Source organism: Lactuca serriola, chromosome 7, assembly GCF_051521515.1.
Source record: "Lactuca serriola cultivar US96UC23 chromosome 7, Lser_US96UC23_V15, whole genome shotgun sequence".
In the NCBI taxonomy this organism is placed as follows: domain Eukaryota; kingdom Viridiplantae; phylum Streptophyta; class Magnoliopsida; order Asterales; family Asteraceae; genus Lactuca; species Lactuca serriola.
In genome coordinates this window covers 143,436,137-143,448,321 of record NC_136414.1, presented here as the reverse complement: position 1 = coordinate 143,448,321, position 12,185 = coordinate 143,436,137, and the positions used below count along the sequence as shown (strand labels likewise).

Genomic DNA, 12,185 nt, shown 5'->3' with positions numbered 1-12,185 from the left:
AGTTGTATCCATCCTCATTTTGGATGGCTGTGATGTACTCCTGTTGCTCAGGTGAATCTGGTGGCAGAGATTTGAGTATCTCCATATCTAATTTTTTTCATTGCAATCCAAATCATAAAATCATACACTGTAAAATCTAAATAATAAGAAAGAAGGAAATGAAGATTTTTTTCTTACCTACAGACTTCCAAATTATGTGTGAGGCCATCATCTGATAATTTTTTCAAATGAAGTACACCAGGCAAGTCCTTCAACACAATAACATATAAACTTTATAGCATTTTAAATGTTTAATGAAAAAGGATGACATATGTTTGTATTTTGAACATGGGTATGAATTAAAAACCCTACCTAAGAAGTGAAGGCAAGATAACCTCCTCGAATTTTTGGTCTACTGTAGAGTTGATAATGAAAGTAAGTTATACTTGATCAGGTATGAAGGACAACGTGACATGTTGTACAATCAAACATTCAACCTGGATCATGTTGCATTCGCTTTAGAAGGTATTAAAGATGCTCAGCAAACAATATGTGTCACAATTATCAAGCATTTGCTACAAATGGGATCAAACAAAGAGCTGAAAGGAATGATGAAAACTGTGAAGATACAAGACATTGATGTTAGTATAAATATTATGAATCTCTTTCTTTTGATACTTTGTAATTACACACCATTTAATCTTGTTTTTATGTTTAGAATTTGCAAGATGAAATGATGGACATGATGGATATAAGCAGTGAGATACAAGAATCTCTTGGTAGAAGTTTAGTGTGCCAGATGATATTGATGAAGATGATCCCATGGGTGGTAAGCACAAATTCATTATTATTATTTTTCTTTTTTTAAATGTTAACTTCACTTCATGAAAATGTTTCAGAACTTGATGCTTTGGAGGCAGACATGGGTCAAGAAACTAAAGGTGAAGGGGTACCTTCATATATTCAACCTGATAATGAACCCGATCTGAATACAGAACTTAATATGCCTTTAGCTCCAAGTGGACATGCAGTGCCAGTGAAACCATCAATCAGATGACCTCATTACAAGAATCTAGAGTAAAATCACAAAAAATTTCAAGAATTTTAGATACCCAAATTGCTAAAATTGAGAACTCTTATGTTTCACATATGCAATCTAACATCAGAAATGAAAAACAAGAAGTGCATTTAAATACTTCAAGAACAGATAGAAGAGAAGAAAAACAGGAAAGAATAAATCAGATGACCTCATTACAAGAATCTAGATTGAAATCACAACAAACTTCAAGAATTTCAGATACCCAAATTGCTAAAACAGTGAACTCTTCTGTTTCTCATACATCTAGCATCAGAAATGAAAAAAAAAAAAAGAATTGGGTATATGATTTTTAACATTATTGATTCAAAAAAGTTTTACCTAGTCGAGCAGCATGCTTAAGCATCATCTGTGGTAATATCCATTTCTGGAAGGTTAGCTTCTGAATTTAACATCATTAATTAGTTAATTAATTAAAGGGTATTTTGGGAAAATCATAAAAAAAGATAACCTTTTTTGGTTTTGTGTTACTAGGTTATGCGTGATCCTAGCGGAATGAGTAGAGGTTCTGGTTTTAAATACTAGGAATAGGAATATCTTTTATAGGTTCTTGATCTTTGGGTAAAGGGGTTTTAGGAGGGCGACCTCGTCTTTTTATAGGTGTGTCTTTTACAGGTTTAGTGAATGCAAGAACTGCATCAGGATCTGGTCCCACTTCAAATTCTTCACGATTGTCTATTTCTGCCCTTAGTTCTACAGAATCCAGCGCACCATAAGATAAGATCTGCAAAATGATTAGCTTCCTACCTGCAGAAAGGGTATAATAATCCTTTTCCAAGACACTCACAGAATTATGGTCAACGGTGGGGATTTTAACCATACCAAGGTGTGGAGTATTAATGAGGACTTAACTCTGCAGTATCAGCTTAGCTCTACCGTATCAACTTCAGTGTCTTCTGCTTTCTTAATCAATGAGGACTTCAAATAGATAATCAAATTCAACATCAATTATCTAAGATGTGGTCAACTATTAAACCAATAGATCAATTAAAACCCTAAACTAAATATACCTCACGTTTAGGGAACTTTGGCATTTCTGCTAATATATCCATCAGGGCTGCACCTTTCCTACTCAATTCAAAATACTCCACAGCCATTCTCATTTTTCTTTAGCATTAATCACTATTTGGTATTAAAATTCTTGGGATCTGACCATGATTAGAAAAGTTGATCTTGTTAAGCCTAACACTGCATAAAACATGCTCGGGTAGTTCTTCAAGATGTTGTGCCTAAAAATTGAGAATCCAATCAAATACATATATCCATTTTATGAATCGCAACACAAAATCCAATTCCATATTCAAAAACCAGAAACCCAATTTACCTGAATCGTTAAACCAATGCCAAGAATCCCATGTTTCAATCGTCCCTGGAATGCATCAAGTGCTTTCCGTGAGATGTAGCTAAATTGATGTATATCTAGGTCAATTTTGAAGTAGTTATGTCCCTGCATAAAAAGAATATGCACAATTTCAATTTCGGAATTCCGAATTGAAGATTGAGATTTAAATATTAAAACCCAAGATTTGGAAAGGAATTACGAACCCGATAGAATGTTTGTTGAGGGCGTGAAAGAACCGGTTTATCGTTTATCCACATTTTGAGTGCCCAAAATATCACCGAACCCACCGTATTTAAAGATCTTAGCAGCTTCAACACGTTCCTCTTTTAATCTGCTCAGGAATCACGAATCCAGAGACGCCGTGATTGTGGGGGCAACAATTGATAGATCCGCCGCTTGTTGGACGATCCATTTTCCGGTCTCTTCCATGCCTGTTTTATCCAACACTTTGTCGACTAGATATTCGTCTCCCTTGTCGTCCTTGATTTCGAAGATGGATGCGGTGATTTCAATCAAGAAGCTTTGAAGATCCCCTAGAATCCATTCCGAGAACACTTTGTGTAGTTCCTCGTTCAAGAGTTTCCCAACGGATTCAACACGTCGTATGCTTTGGAAATCAGATATACCATACTCGATTCCGTTGTGGACCATTTTGACGAAATTGCCGGAACCGCCTTCGCCGATGTATGTGACACATGAACCACTGTCGGGTACTTGAGCAGCTACTTTGAGCACGATGTGGAGAAGTGAAGCGGTGGATGTTTGAGAATCAAGAGATAAGAAAGAAAGAAAGCGGGTTTTCGACAGGGATGAGCTAGGGTTTTCAGCCGGTGGAAACAAAGCAGGGTTTTTAATTTTCTGGATTTCATTTCCCCCCATGAGAGATGCAACGCACGTTTCATTAAAATTTATAAAACAACATGGTTAGACGACGCACATTTTATTTAAGGTGCCCTCCATGCTTTTTTTTATTTTTATTAGACACTAATTTAAGGGCACGCAAAAATACGTACCCTCTATGCTTCATATTTTGGAAAACTGACATCAATTTTTAGGGCACGCACAAATGCCCGTCCTCTATCAGCGCGTGTCATTGATTGCGCGTCGTGAAAGGCTGTTTTTCTAGTAGTGTACAACACTTTCCATAATATCTGACTGTTGGTGAATGCTATGGCTACCCCCTGCAGTCTTACAACACTTTCCATACTGGGTCGAACATGCACTCGATCTAACACTCAACTGAACTCGATTACTAACTGGAGCTCTAACCTGGTCCCCGAAACCTACTATCTGAAGCCAAGGAAAACATGAACCAAATGTTGGAATGTTTTCCAAAATCCCAACTCACAATCCTCAACCTAGACAGCCACTCGACCGCCTTTCTCCCTAACGGGGATGCATAACTCATCCTAGTTTCACACCTATTTCTGCTCCTGAATACTTGGTCGATTATCCCCCACTTAGATTTGACTATATCTTCATGGCATGTGAGAATTGAAGGATTCCCAATCCTTCTTGCTTTTTAAATTCCAATTGTTGACAACCAACGCTTACCAGTGCTAACGATCGATTATCAGTCTACCCTAAGATCGCTCACCCTTTGAAATCTTAAAGAGTACTCTTGAAATCTGATCCATTCTGATACCTCAATCCTCCTTCCACGATATTATACCAACTCCTTGGATTTCCATGTTGGCGAATAGAATCCTTAACCTTTAATATGGCTGACGAATCCTCGCAGAACCACTGAACTCTAATCAAACACGACCCATGCAGAAAATACAATTTCCTTGGAACACTACACCTGCATCCTTCTGTTACCACTCCTCTCCTAGGTTCGGTAGCGATAGAACCCAATAGTCCTCCCAGAGCCCACTGTCGATCGTACCAGAATAGATGACGAAACCACTATGCCCCATCGATACAGGGGGACTATCCATGATGAAGCTAACTCCCGACCTTCTACATAATACCCCTGACCGATCTATACTATTGTCACACCCCAAAATTGGAACGACGGAAACGTTCTGTGGCGGAGGACGTCATGTACAGTATCACAACACAGAAATATAGTAAACAAGCAAACAACATCATCTTTTTCATTAATAATGTATTTTAATACAAGTGTGTTATGTACAGTTTATAAGACACCAAAAATATGAATCAAAATAAAAGATGAGTCTTGTATGTGCTCCATCTTTTCAAAAACTGGCATCGGTACCTGTCTACTGATGACCTGAGAATACAAGTTATTTTGAAAGAGTTTATCAGCATTAAAGCTGGTGAGGTCATAAGTATTTAGTGTCATAATTTATATGGAAATGTTTGTAAGTGTATGAATGTAAAAGTATGTAAAATGTTTGTAGTAATTGTTTGTATCTCCTAGAAAATCCTATATTTTCCATTAAAAGCAGCCTTCTACCAAGGCATCAAGTGTACTATATGTTTGTTCGTTGTAAAAGTGAGTATTTTTCCCAAACGTGACTAATCATTAGTAAAAATATAGTTTTACATCACCCTTTATGTGAGGAGGTCACAAAGTAGATGTAATGGGAAAATAATGAAGTATTGTAGTATAATGATATTATAACTACTATTGTACTAACTACCTTAAACCAATTGTTAATTCAGGTATAATGTGATGTAATTGTAACCATACTTGATCGACCTAGTGAAACACGATGCTCAAAGACGTCGAGATGTTATGACATTCATCACTTGAAGACCTGCAGGTCCCACTGTAGCTAGCAGCAAGGTATAGGACGGTCAGTCCAGTATAGATCTATACACGAATTCATGCTCTCCCTTCAGGAGACTCTCGATACAAGATGAGCCATGGAAGAGATGTCGTGCCCCAAAGTAGTGCCTCATATTTATCATATAGTGTGTACGTAGTGTATGTCTTCCCTGATTCTCATCATAGTAAGTTCTCTAGTATACTATATAGTGTGTAAGAATAGTATATACTAGTGTATGTTCCATCTGACTCTCATTATAGTGTGTTTAGTTGTACAGTGTAGAGTATGTATTGTTTACAGTATGTATTGACTCATGTATGAACTGAATCTTTGTATGTTTCATTGTACTAGAAATAGTAAGTAGTATTCCTCTAAACTATACCTATTATAGTTTAATAGAAATGTTGTTTGTGTAACTGAGTGTATTGAAATAAGACAACAAGCTTTTATGTTTATACATATATACATGATATATAACTAAGGATCAAATGACGCTCGGACAAATAATAGGGTACTCTAAGTCCACAACCAAACAAGGAACAGGAAATAAAGTGTATTATCAGTCCTAAGTCCTTCAAACCTTACTTATATAACTATAGGTATATTGGACATGATTTTACGATATAAGAGTTTACAGAATTGAAAGTAAAGATTTGGAAACTAAAACTAATTTCTATAAAGAGTTTAACATGTAAAAAGGTTTGATAATCATTTTCTAGTAGTTTTGTTGACAAAACAGTTTAAAGTATAGTAAATCCTTTTGTGTGCTAGTTATTAATCACCTGTGATTGATATAATAACTAGTATGATTCAACTTGTATTACCCCCCATAAAAGTATTTTAAAACATTTAAAAGGTTGATTAAGGGGTATGAACTCACCTGTAGCGAGTCGATAGTATGGAAGTGTTGGACAAGGTGCTAGGTGTCAAGTGAAGACTTGAACACACACAATGATCCTATTAACATATAAAGACATATGTACAATTCTAATTAGTGATTACAACACTAATTAAGCAAGTATAACACCCTAAAGTGTGGAAAACACTTTGGTTTAAGGGTTAGAAGGCCATTGGGTTGCATCAAAGGGGATGGAAAGCATTGTTATTGAGTTCACGGTCCAAGGACCACTACCCATGGAGTTTAAGGCCCAAGGACCACTCCCCATGGAGTTTACGGCCCTAGTGGGTTTACGGTTGTAAACCCATGGAAAACTCAACAAACTCGATGTTTAAGGCCCTTAGTTCAATGGTGGTAGGTTCTAGTCTAAGTTCTAAGCATTAGGAATGAAATTAGGGCAACATTGAACCCTTAAATGGAATTTACGGCCTTGGGAGATGCCTTGGCCATAAACTCTCTTCCAACCCTCATTTCTTGATGTTTCTAAAGTCTAAACAAGTTCATTCAAGCACACAACAAGCTAGGACAAGAGTACATGCAATCTAGGAGCTTGTTTGGGTGTTTAAGGTCCAAGAACACTAGTGTGTGTTCTTGGTGTTTTGAAGAACACTTGAAGATCTAAGAAAAAGTGAAGAATTCATGGATGAAATGATGTATATTAACTAGATGAAAGGTTATAACAAATCAAGGGTAGAAACACTTACATTTTTAGAAGATTGGAAGATAGAGGTTATGATACTTGAGAGAGAAAGTGGGAGTTCTTGAGCTAGTAAGTGAAGAATGAGAGAAATGGGGAGTAAACTCATGCTATATGCATGATTTTACGGCCAGAAGGAGTTCACGGCCCAAACCCCATTTGTTTGGCCGTGAACACCTAACCAAGGTGTTGGTTGATTTGTTGATGCCCCATAGTCCTAGAATATACTTCCTTTTATTCGTTTATTTGAAGAATAAATATTAAAACACTCAAACGGACTTTAAACCGGATAAAAATTAGCAAAAAATTATTTGACTTTTATTTGAAGTGCTTGACTGTAGGGTTTGTACGAATGGAAATTTCAGGTTGTCACAACTATGAACCGAGAGAACACTGAACATCCCCGAACCAGTAAAAAGAACGACCTTTCACTAACTACTTATGATTCATGGTATGCAATTGGCATATGACATTTCATGAAAATATAATCCAAACCCAAGCAGAGAGTTGTCCCCATAGATACACTTGATCAAATCCGATGTAAGAAAACAACCACATAATACAGATAGGACCGAAAAGAGCAAAAGATACATACTTTCAACGTTACTTGTTGTAATCCTGATCTCTCCTGCATGTCGCTGCAAAATCCGACTCCTCTCTGTTGGTGCTCCTACTCTACCCTCTCGTCTATCAGTGATCCTCAACGTTCGTGGGGTAGGCGCGCTCACTGATCCTCCCCTCGTCGTCGGATAGTTGGCCTTCTTCTGACCCACCTGATTGCAATGAAAGCATAATGGGTTTGTCCCCTGAGTACAATCCCTACCGACGTGACCAGCCCGACCATACTTGTAGCATCCCAAACCCTTGGAGCAACAAGCTCCCTTGTGTACCTTCCTACATGTGTTGCACTGAATCCGACCCTATCGACCTTTCACCCGTTGATCAGAAGGCTTGGGTCTCTTCCCCGAACCCTGTACTAACTGTACTATATGTATCTGGCATGACCCTCTCTTCCCAATATGCTCCAAATCGATCTCGTGCCCTCGGAACCTGGAAGTCATATCCTTTAGGGTCTGACACCCCGTCTCTCACTAACTCACTTGCCAACGGCTAAACTGCAACAACTGGAACATCCTCTGCCCCAAACTAGGTCACAAACTCCTCCCAAGACATAGTCTCCAATTCGAAAAACGCAACAAATCGCGTAATCAATTCCTAGCAGCTCCTTGCCGCCCGATACAAGAAATCCAAGGTGAACCAAACCTTGGATCCTATGGGGTAGGGACTAGTGTGGAAGACACATTCCATCTCCACAATCTAACGTGAACTCAAAATGTTGGTAGACCTTCCCTCGACTGGCTCACCACCTGAGCCGAGAACTAACCCTGCACCAGTACCATCTCCCTAAGTGCTCATCTCCAAACTGGAAAACCATAAAAACCACTGGTCAAGATATACTCAAGGATTCTCCTCCCCAAAGCTTCTCAGATTCTCCAAGACTCTCGCCGATTCGAGTATGGATCATGTGCTTTCAGCAGTACGGGCCCAATACTACCTTCCACACCTATCCATATATTCCACAGCAATCATCCCGAATCCTCATAGTCACTTCCTCAAACTAATGCACCCACATCTCACTAAACCTCACTACTAACCCACGGAAGCATATCCTAGGCTTTCCTAGCTTCCCAAACCCACCCAGTCCTCAACTGCTGAAAGATTCCCAGTAATGTCAACTAGCTATCTCATGAATATAGCCACATGAAATAGAGATCAGATAATTCTTTGAGTAAAAGACTCAATCCTAGAACGGTTAGACTCAGACAAGAGTTGCGTAATAGGGCCTAGTCCATCACTCTTAGATTATCCAGCCTGTGCCACATGTGACTTAGCATATTCACTTAGTAGCTAGCTCACATTGCAAAGAGTCCCACAAAGCACAAAGCAAGTAGCATTCAGAAAATGAAAATTCTAGCCAACATGATCCAGTCAAACCATTATATGCTCTTATCAGGAATCTATACTGGCATGAGATTGTAAAGCTCATACAATCAGGCATAACCTGAACAGGCCATCCTATCAATGACTGATCAGTACTAGCATGCAGGTCTACAAGCACATATAATAGGCATATAAGGCATCCTTCCGAGATCCTTAGCCCTAATCTAGCATGCAGTTCATATATTCCCAATTCATATCATAACATAATATAACATAACATGTATTGGTATCTAGGGGGAAAACTTAGTTGAGCTCGGTTGATCGCATGCATCACACTCCTTTTTCTTTATCAAAACTCTTTATTTTAATTTTTAGAAAAATTATTTTCTTTTAAAAATCATTCAAACCCAGATTTGAGTCCAGACACACCCGAGAGTATGTCCGAATACCTCAAACCAGGGCTTTGATACCAACTTGTAACATCCCAAAATCCAAGACCAAAAATTTCATTTTAAATTACACAATAATAAAACCATTTGTCTAAAAACAATCAGAGTATCACTGATAACAAAAGCCAATGTATCGATAATCAAAACATGTCATAATGAAACAATATTAGAGTATAATCCTAAAGATCTCATGTACAGAAAACATAGTGTGATGCGCTGCGATCATGCTGGCTCCTTTCTTTTTGCAAAAGCAGTACCTGAAACCAAAACCGATAACCGTAAGCATGAATCTCACTAAGTTCCCCCATCATACCACATATGATATAATCACATAACGCCTAGCATATCTGGTGGCCTCTCCTTCGGTCTCTTTCAACCGGTAACTGCCTAGCATATTTGGCTGCTGGCCTCCCCTTCAGGCTCTTTCAACTAGTAACTGCCTAGCATATCTGGCTGCTGGCGTCCCTTTTAGTCTCTTTCAACTGATATATGCCTACCATATATGGGTGTTGGCCTACCCCTTCGGTATCTTTTAGCCGGTAACAAGGGACTATTTCACCCCTACCACTACCGCATAATACCCTAGAATATACATATAAATCATATACTGCCTAGCATACTTGGGTGCTAGCCTCCCCTTCGGTCTCTTTCAATCGGTAACCGGGGACTGTTTCACCTACCTACCACTATCACATAATAGCATAACATACTAGCACCTAAAGCATAACATATACTGGCATACCAGACAATTATCACAAGTACAATCATCTCAACTATAATCAATACTAGTGGGTCGGTATTGGTACCTTCGACTCCCTCCTACTAGAAGGTAACTCACCTCGTATTACTGAAGTCCACTGCAAGAAATCCTTACCGTTGCCCTAGAAACTCTTCAAGCTATCAATACCAAAATATCACCCAATTAGCAATTGGGTTCTAAACCAGGATCCATAATCCATACATAGGGTAAAATGTCCATTTTACCCTTGGCCCAACAATACACATAACTAAGGCCCTAACCCAAAACTATAATATCCATAAATGTCCACTATTGGTCCAATTTTTACAAATTGAGCCCAAACTCCTTATTAGCCTTATCCAAAGGTCCAATCCTTCAATTAGTCCAGAACACAGCCAATCTGATAGTCCATTAGATCCCAAGAATCTATGCCCAAAACAGATGGCTCAAACCCGAAGCCAATCTGATAGTCCATTGGGGGTTCCCGAGGCACTAGGGTATAAGACCTTGGAGAGTTTCCATGGAATCTGTAGTCAAGACCTAGGGGGGTTCCTGAGGCATTGGGCTAAGACCATGTGGGGTTTCCCATGGTACCCAGAGTAAGACCCTAGAGGGTTTCCAGGGCATCCTTATATGTTTATATGCAAGGCTTATGTTGTTTATGTGATTCATATGGATTATGTGATTATATGGATTGTGTGGGGTATGTTATGGGGAACTCACTAGGCATTAGCTTACAGTTTGTTGGTTGTTTCAGGTACTTTAGGATCTAAGGGCAAAGGCCCGACAAGATGGCGATGCATGCACTCTCTGGCGTTTTGTTTGGGGACACTCTGAGTTTATGAATAATGTATCTGATGTTTTGGATTTGAAAACAATTGTGATTGGAATTTTATAACTTATGGAAATGGAATTCGTTATTTAAAAATGAAAAATTTTATTGAAAATTTGGGTCGTTACACTACTGAGGAAAATGAGCAAAAACCAAAACAGCAAAAACAAAAACCAAATCCTAAGGATCAGAAGGATAATGAAGCTTCTGGATCTAAAGGAAAAGAGAAGGTTTTTTATGATGACGAAGAAGAAGAATAAGAGCTCTCTAAAGGTGAAAACTTGTGAGAAAGAAACGAGACAAGGAGTTTGATGATATTCTGAAACTTCGAAGAGAGTTAGAAGCAAAAGAGTCTGAAGCTAGAGTTGCGAAGGTCACTTTAGAAAACTCAGAATTCGCTATTTCCTCCGTGGTCATTGGAAAGAATTCAGAAGGAAGCGGTTGATGATCCGAGCACACACTAGTTGGAGCCTTCGGTATCATTCGAGTCGGATAACATTGTTGATTCTCAACTCGATTTTCTGATCACTTTGATGCTTTGAGAAGATTGAGAGGGCACCACTATCAGATTATGATGTGAATAATATGCTCTTCTCTTTCTATCTTAAGTATGGAAAGCCTCAATACAAATCTTGGAGTTTGTAGAAGATTGTCGTAGTGAAGGTATATGCCCCTGTTGCGACTGAAAACTTTATCAACATCAACTTTAAAGGATTCAGAGGAGAAACTCATGTTGAAGATGATTTCACACTTGTTGATTTGTCATGCGTGAATCCACAGGATTTGATTTGTTTGTTTCTGATTATGTCAAAGGATGAACAAAAGTACAAGCCAATTATAGCTCATATGAAGAGGATGCTTGTTTGTTACATCCATGAGATCGCAAAGATGGATGTAGAAATCGCATCTTTTCTGAAAAATAAGCCAGCTCAGAAACCAAAAGAGGAATCAAAGGATCTCAACAAGATGAAGCTAGGCAAGATCCTAAAGGAAAACTGGAGCGTGGTGTACCAAAGGAAGACTGATCAAAAAGTTTAGAGGTGTATATTCTTCTTGCTTGGCAAAAATTTACACTCAACCTCTGCTCTGAACTATATCATGGGTCTGACCGAAGCCTGTAAAGCGAATGATGATGCTGATCAGAAGTGCTTCTCGGATATGATCAAGTGGTACAATATTGTTATCCGAAACACCCTTTTGGGTTTAATGCCGAAATTATTCAAGATTCAGAAAAGGCAACAACAATAAAGAATCTCCTTCGTAATTTGACACAAAAGAGGGGATTGTTGGGCTTATTATGTGTTCTATCAATTGTATATGCTAGAATAGTCTCATTTATATCATTTTGGGCATGTCCATTCGTGTTTATTACTTTCTAGGGTTAGACTACTTAATGTGCATGCATGTAACAATTAGGGTTAACAATTGTATTGCCCTACCAAGCTCTCACAGAGAAGTTCACGTTGAACTCTTC

At 38.5% G+C, this 12,185-nt stretch overlaps 1 pseudogene; it reads left to right on the top strand.

Annotated features, from left to right (window-relative positions):
- The first annotated feature begins 227 nt into the window (after positions 1-227).
- On the top strand, positions 228-1,036 carry LOC145064421 (vacuolar protein sorting-associated protein 60.2-like; annotated as a pseudogene).
- Positions 1,037-12,185: the final 11,149 nt, after the last annotated feature.